Here is an 8,049-nt window from a genome sequence, read left to right on the forward strand (position 1 = left end):
GAACCACGGGCGCGGGAGGGGGGCGCGCAGACCGGGCGGAACCACGGCGCGGGGGGCGGCCCGGGGGAAGTTCGCGGACAGGCCGTGCGGCCCCTGCCCCGCTTCCCGGCCGTCTCCGAGGTGCGCTGGTCCCGATGCCCTCGTTACGCGGACTCGTGGAGAACTGCGGCTGGACAGGGAAGGGGGCGTCTGAAGAGACCCCGCGGAGCCCCCACCGAGACCCTAGAAGCCCCCACTGGGACCCCACGGGGCCCCCGCTGAGACTCTGGAAGCGCAGGAGTGCAGCCTGGGAGGGGGAGGCTGCAGCTGGAGGCGGCGGCCCCAGCCGCACCGGGTCAGCGGTGACTCAGCAGCGATGGGAACCTGTAAAACTCAGTTGAGGCCGCCCCAGGGCCCAGAGGCTGGAAGTGTGGGGCGCTCAGATGGTTTCACTTCCCACACCACCCTGCGGTGTTTGCAGGTGATGGAGCTCCTCTCAACCCTCGTCTGCTCTGCAAAGTCCGTGAAACCTGCCCCACTGGGTCCTGGCTGTCGGTCCTCCGCTGGGGGTGATTTCGGGAACAAACTCCCTGAACACGCAAAGCTTGGAGAGGCAGCGTTAACTTCGTCTCCTGGGGAGTTCTCTTCCCTCTGGAGCAGGTGTTGTGATCGCCCCAGGACCCCGGAACAAAGAGGTTAAGTTGTTTATACTGGCTCATGGTTTCCGAAGCCCTTCAGGGTGGCCGGTCTCATGGGTCACCTCTCCTGGCCCGCAGAATCTGCACCTGTGAAACGGAAAGTAGGACGGTGTCCCCCCAGAATACGGCCCAGAGAGTTAGATGTTAGGACAGGATCAGCAGCATGCGTTAAATCAGCATTCGATGCCTGCTACTTAATAATACAAAGTAATTGTGAGATGAGGTGTGGAAACAGCTCTCTGAACTGTGAACTGGGTGTAAAATCTTAGGTGTCCTTGCGTCCACCTTCCAGGTAAGGAGGCCTCTAGAATGGAAGACTTCTAGGGGAAAGGCAAAGTTTGCTGGCCTTGCCTGTAGCCCCAGTTTCTCCCACAGTTTGCTGTTCAAGGACCAGCCCCCAGAAGATGGAGTCGGGGGGCTTCGAATTGAGGGTTTTGTTTTTGAGCATAGATGGCCAGGCTTTGGAGAACCAGGAGCAACCTTGCCTTGCATAAAACACCGGACTCTGCAGTCAGGCAGACCTGGGCTCCAGAACTACCAGCTTTGAGAAGTTGGTGTGCACCCTCTGAACCTCCGAGCCGTGACCTCCACTGGGAAATGTGGCAGCAGCTGGTGGGTGCTCTGGGGTCTCCCCGGGGGCGCTGACCCATCGGGGTGCAGGTGCTCCCTTGTCAGCACACAGCAGAGCCCTTGCCCCTGAAAACCCCCGACTGAAGCCTTTTCTTTCTTTACTGACTTAACCCTGCTGGACATTTTGTATTTTTATATGCTTATCTTATTTCTTTGTTATTTTCTGTGTCTTCTGACCAAAATGTGACCTGCATGACAGGGGACTTGGTCCTGTCCCCCCTATTATCCCCAGCATTTAGGGAAGTGTCTGGAACAAGGATGGTGCCTTTCTGCTCTGCTGTCTTTAAAGCATAGTGGTGAGTCAGTCATTTAAAAAACAGACGCGAGGCGCCTGGGTGGCTCAGTCAGTTGAGCGCCTGCTTTCAGCTCAGGTCATGATATCAGGGTCCTGGGATTGAGCCCCGCATTGGGCTCCCAGCTTTATGACGGGGAGCCTGCTTCTCCCTCTGCTGCTTCTCCCCCTGCTTGTGCACTCTCTCTCTCTCTCTCTGACAAATAAATAAATAAAATCTTCAAAAAAAATAAAAAAAAACAGATGCAGGTATAACTGGTAATAAATAACCAGGTAGAACTGAGAGACTTAACGAAACTGAACGAAATGCAGCCTGATTTCTGCACACGCAGGACCCATGGGACTCTCCTGCCGCGGGGGGGGGCCTCTTTTAAGTCCAGCCGGGTCCCTCGCCTCCTCCCTCCTCCGGACACAACAGACGTACTGTTGAGACGCCCTGGCAAGTGCTTTCCGGAAAGGTTCGTTCCGGCTTCCCGGGTCTGGCACATTCTCAGATGCTCGTAGGCGGACCCGCATATTTCCTAGGTAAGAAAACCAAGGCTCAGTGTGGGTAAAGGCCAAGTAACTCGTCTCACTACCCTCGGCAAAACAAGAAAGCTGAGTTTTGAAATAGGAGGCCATGAGGTATTTGAAGGCAATCGAAATGGCTTCTTTAGAGGAGGTGGGATGGACAGTTTTAATGTTCCCTTTCCTTTTGGATCATTTAAGCAATACATGCTTGATTAAGGAAAAGGCAGATTTTTAAATGACATTAGCAGAGGGCTGCTGAGATCTCTCCCCTTCTGCCTATTTGTCAGAAGCAGGTGGGATGGCCGAGTTCTCACAGGGAGAGTGGGGAGAAGTTTCCTGCTTGAGATCCAAGTGCTTCTCACCAGAGCGCAGTTAGCTGTGCAGGAGACATATTCCGAACAGTATTTTAAAGCGTCAGACCCCAGCTCGTGATCTGCAGACAACGGATCACAAACAAACTCAGGAATCTCTGGACATCTGCCAGGGATTAGGTGCTCAGCCCAGCTGCCATGAAGACGCTCCTGGATGGGCTCTCCTGAGGCTCCTTTAACCCCCAAGGCTCGGACCTAGGGCTCTGCCTTGCATTGTCAGTCCAGCTCAGCATCGCCCAGCCTGGATGCTGTCACCCTGGCCTGCTTCAGCAAGAATGCTGTTGGGCTGGTCCAGCAAGAAAGGCCCAGCCTTGATGTTGCCCATCCACCAGCACCAGGACACACACCCGCTCGCCGCCCTCTCCCCCCCTGCAAAGCCCACTGCAGGGGCACCGTACCTCGGTGGTAGTTTCCCGAATAAAATCCATGTCCGCATTCTTTAACAAGTGGCATGGATAATATTTTCTTCCAATAAGAATGGCAAAATGAAAGCATTTTAGATAGAAAACATTTGTCCAAGAAAAATGCATTTTCTTGGAATCATTCCTGCTTTAAATGAGTATTCATTGTGTCCACCTCTTTTTTCTGAGAAGCATATTTTGAACCACAAACCATGGCGCCTGTGGCTCACGTCCAAGATTTTCAGAGGGCTCTGAACTTGGGTCCCTTTACTTCCACTGGTGGTGTGACCTTGGAAGCTTTGAGTAACCTCTCTGAGCCACAGACATAAAAAGCTGAGACTGGTCTCAAGCCTCTTGGAGCATCAGGGCTTCTGCCGAGTGTCTGTCGGCTAAGCCAGGGCAGCGCTCTCTCCGTGGAGAACGATGACCTTCAAGCTAATGGCTGTAATTATCTTGGCACACAAAGCATCCTTAAGTCTCGGTTGGCCAAACATAGGACCATAACAACCAGCATTTAAAAAAAAAAAATGCCTTGATAAAGATTATGTTTGTTCAAGGGCCAGGAAGCCAGGCTGTTCTCGAGGGCCTGTCCAAGCAGAGTGTGGCCCAGCCCACCCCTCCTGGGGGGACATCTGGCAAGGTGGACACCTTCGGGTTTCACAGCGGGTGGGGTGGGGGTGCGGGGCTTCAGGCACAGGGTGTGGGGGCCGGAGATGCTGCTACGTCCCACGCGCACAGATCAGCGCCCACCACAAAGGAACACGGGAGTGCAGTAGTGTGGAGACTCAGAAACCCTGGTGCAGCTGAAGGAACCGCCTCCAATTACAAGCTCAGTCACGGGGCAGAGAGGCTGCCTCCCTGCCCCCCCAAGCCGGTCAGGCCAGTTCCCTCCCCTGGACTGGCCCCAGAAGGTACTCAGTGACCTGGAGGATGTAGTGAGCTTTGAGAAATGTTTAACTCCTCTCTGCAGGGAGATAGAAGCCCTTGGATCTTTTTAACCTCAGATACTAGTTTAGGAACAAACTTACAGGCTCAGAACTTGCCCTCTCTCCCCCCAACACCAAGTGTAATGCTATATAGAAATCAAATACAGGGGACGCCCAAGTGGCGCAGTTGGTTGAGCATAGTCCGACTCTTGATTTCAGCTCAAGTCATGATCGCAGGGTTGTGAGATGGAGCCCTGCGTCAGCTCCGCACTCGGTGTGGAGTCTGCTGGAGATTCTCTCTGGGCCTCTGCCCGCCCGTGCTCCTGCTCCCTCTCTTTCAAATAAATAAATAAATCTTAAAAAAAAAAACAGAAATCAAATATAGAGGCATATGAAAGAAAATAGACATTCAGTGTGTTTAAAAAGGTGGGTAGAGGGGCACCTGGGTGGCTCAGTCGTTAAGCCTTCGGCTCAGGTCCTGATCCCAGGGTCCTGGGATGGAGCCCCGCATTGGGCTCCCTGCTCCGCGGGAAAACTGCTTCTCCCTCTCCCACTCCCCCTGCTTGTGTTCCCTCTCTCCCTGTGTCTCTCTCTCTGATAAATAAATAAATAAAATCTTTAAAAAAAAAAGGGGGGCGGGTAGAATGTTACGAGGTCGGCAAATCCAGAAAGTAACCCACCAAGGGGGCTGGTTTGTGAACTTGCCCACAAGGAGAACTTACCTGAGAGTTTTCTTTCCAATCTCGCTCCCGGGCAACTGCACAGAGTTCAGATGGAGAGGCAGGAGGGACAACTGGCCAGAAACCACCAGCAGCCGTCAGGAAGCGCACCTCCGACTCCTGTTTTCCGCCCCCTCCTTGAAAGGAACTAAATCAAGGCCAAGGTGAGGGAGCGGGGCCCCAGGGACCAGCCGACCTCCTGCTGGTTCCTCAGGATGCTGGCCACTCACTGGACCGAGGCAGAGCTCCTCTGACTGTCCTATGATCTGGCAGGCACGGCGCATGACAAACCAGGCCTGAGTCACTGAACGTGAAGAGGGTGGAACAGGACGTCTGTAGGATGCCCGTCCTCACGCCCTTGGGAGGCCGGCGAAGCGACTCCGGGCTAGCGCCTGGCTGGCGGGCAAACAGCTTGCTGCAGAGAGCCTGCCGGTCAGCCCAGGTGAGGGTCTGACCTGAGGGGCTCCCTCAGCTGCACCCCCCAACGCTGACGTGCCGCTCCCCCCACGCCCGTCTGCAGGTCGGGGCTGCGTCTCTGGATCACAGGTGCACACGGGGTTGGTTTATTTTGGCGCACCTGCGAGGAGGCCTTCTGCTCATTTCTACCAACAAGTATTACCCATGAAAGTCAATTAGTTCTGACTTCCAGCCTTCTAGGAGCAAATTCTTGTTAGTACACAATTAACTTAAAGAAAATAAAGCGGTTTGTGCTTGTGTTTACAAACACCAAGACAAGAGAGGTTAACGTGCTCTACGGTGGAAAACAATGCTTCCCGTGCATACAGTGCTTTTGTTCTAAAGCAGGTTTCATAAACATTTTATTCAAGTATCTGCTCAAAGAATATTAATTGAAGTAAATACGTAAACATGACCGTTTCTGTTAACCTTGACACATTCCATAAGGGGCAGAGATACTGCTCTAAAATAGAATGTGTTCTCAACTGAGAAAATAAATCTCCATTTAAATCACTGTGTGTTATGTTTCTGTCTTGATCCTGTGTTTTACTTTCTATGTTTCGTGATGCCTTGGTATGTGAGGGCCTCGCTGACTCCCAGGGGAGCAGACCACAGCCCCACCCCCCCAGCCACCTGCTCTAGTGGCTCTAAAAGCCCCCACGCTCATTGCTCCGGCGCCAGGCCTCAGACAACCAGGGGCAGCCCCGACACCCAGAGCCACCGAACTTATGCAAACTTGCCAGTCCCTCGTGGGCTCGGCCTGTTCCCCTTGCCTGCTCATTCTTCCCCGTGAAAACCACAGTCAAGGCTTTCCCCCACACTCTGCCCTCACGCCTCCAGCCCCCCACTGACCTGGTGCTTCCGGGAGGCCCCGTGGGGCCCGGGGGCGGGGGAGAGGGGGCCTCCTGTGTCTAGAAATCTGCGACTATAAGCTCCTTCCTTCAGGACAGTCATTCCTGGGACGCGCGTCTCACCTGCTTAGAGCCAGTCCCGGGTATATATTTTTTTTTTTTAGGGAGATGTTTCTGAGTTTATTATTTAGGAAGTATAAATTTGATTTTCCTAAGCACAATATATACTTCTGGTGATCTTTGAACTCTTTCTTTGAAGGTTCTTTTTTTAAAAAAATTTTTTATTGTTATGTTAATCACCATACATTGCATCATTAGTTTTAGATGTAGTGTTCCATGATTCACTGTTTGTGCATACCGGGTATATTTTAAAAACAGTTCGGTCAACTTTATACCGACGTTTTCAGAAGAATGAATCGTTCTTTCATCCCTGTTAAAAACTAACAAATAGAAAAACTAAGACCGAAAATTGCGTAAGAACAAAACCAAGCTAACGGCAGCAAGAACAAAGCACTCTGAATTTACAAGGTGTCTATGTGAAAACCTTATGTGCAGCAGAAGGTGTGGAGAAAGGCAGGTCTGCTTTCTCCACGTGGTAGCCCTGACGCAAAGCCAAGGGCAGGAGGTTTTACGGGGCGCATGTTATTCTAAGATGGATAATAACATTCAAGGGCAGACATCTCCCCAAGGAAGGGCAAGACAGCAGCCGTCCCGACAGGAAGGAGTGCCCGCCTCGTCACTCCGCTGCCCTGCGCCCTCCTGGTGTCCCTGACCCGAAGCCAGTCGCAGGCCACTGGGTCTCCGTCAGAGGGGGCCGCACCGGTGGCCTCTCTGAAGTTTTGGGGGGCCTGCCTGCATTCCAGACAGTCTTCAGAGTGGACAGCCCTCAGAAGGAGCCCGCACCAGAGACCCGGGGGGACCCGGGCGGCTCAGCCGTGAAGGTGGGGCAAGTCTCCCCCGTTACCGTCTCCACGGTGTTCAGAGCCTGTGACAGACAGACCCTTCATCTGCCTGGGCGGACTGGTCTCTGTTCAGTACTTCCCAGCAAGAAGGACGAGCCCGCGTTCAAGGCCCAAACCTAGGACAGGCTCTTCCATGAGGAAAGGGGCAAAGCTTTTGTGCAGAACAAGCACTTTCAGGGAGTTTGTTTGTTTTCCTGCCGACACAACTCTGCCATCAGCACTGTCCGAAGGGACCTAGTCAACATGGGCCTGCACTCTCAGCAGGGCTCCCGACACGGGACTGACCGACTTCCTTCCTTCCTTCCTTCCTTCCTTCCTTCCTTCCTTCCTTCCTTCCTTTTCCTTTCTTCCTTCTTTCTTCCTTCCTTTTTCTTTCTCTCTCTCTCTCTTTCCTTTTCCCTCCCTCCATTCCTTCCTTCCTTCCTTCTTTCCTTTTTCTTTCTCTCTCTCTCTTTCTTTCCTTTTCCCTCCCTCCATTCCTTCCTTCCTTCCTTTTTCTTTCTCTCTCTCTTTCTTTCTTTCCTTCCCCCTCCCTCCATCCCTTTCTTTTTAATTCTCTTTCTTCCTTCCTTTCTTTTTAATTATCAAGCAGGCCCCACACCCCATGGAGCCCTGTGGGCCCTGAACTCACGACGCTGAGATCGAGACCTGAACTGAAACCAAGAGTTGGATGCTTAACTGACTGAGCCCCCCAGGCGCCCCCACCCTGGACTTTCCAATTTAATGGTCTTCCGCTACACATTTTCGACTGTCACTGAGGTGTGTGTGCTGCAGGCTGGAGGGGTCTCCCCTGGGCGATGCTGTTGGTCACGCTGTCCCCCGTGAAGGGTTCTGGCCAGTCGGGGCCCTTGATCAGCATCCATGTTGCAAGCCAGGCAGGCCACAGAGGGACGCTGTCCGGGGCCACAGAGGAGCAGCCGGGCAAATCCGCAGGTGGGACACCGTGCGGGACGGCTGGCCCTGTGGTTCCGATGTCGCGGGCTGGGGATTAAGGGAGGCTGTGCGAGCCGGCGTCCCCTGAGGTTCCCACAGCCAAATGTGCTGCCTGAACCCTGCCTGGAGGCTGTTTCAAACCAACGGCGGCAAAACACCTCCGTGGGGACGAAGGGAAAATTTCGGCATGAGCTGAGTGTTCGATGTCTTGTGGGAATTCCCGTGGATCTGCCTCAGTGGGTTAAAGGTGTCATGGTCATGCAGACAATATGCTCATTTGTAAGAGAAACGAGCTGTGGGGCTGGAGTCAGGAGTCCATGC

Source organism: Phoca vitulina, unplaced genomic scaffold (genome assembly GCF_004348235.1).
Source record: "Phoca vitulina isolate PV1807 unplaced genomic scaffold, GSC_HSeal_1.0 scaffold15, whole genome shotgun sequence".
Taxonomy (NCBI): Eukaryota; Metazoa; Chordata; class Mammalia; order Carnivora; family Phocidae; genus Phoca; species Phoca vitulina.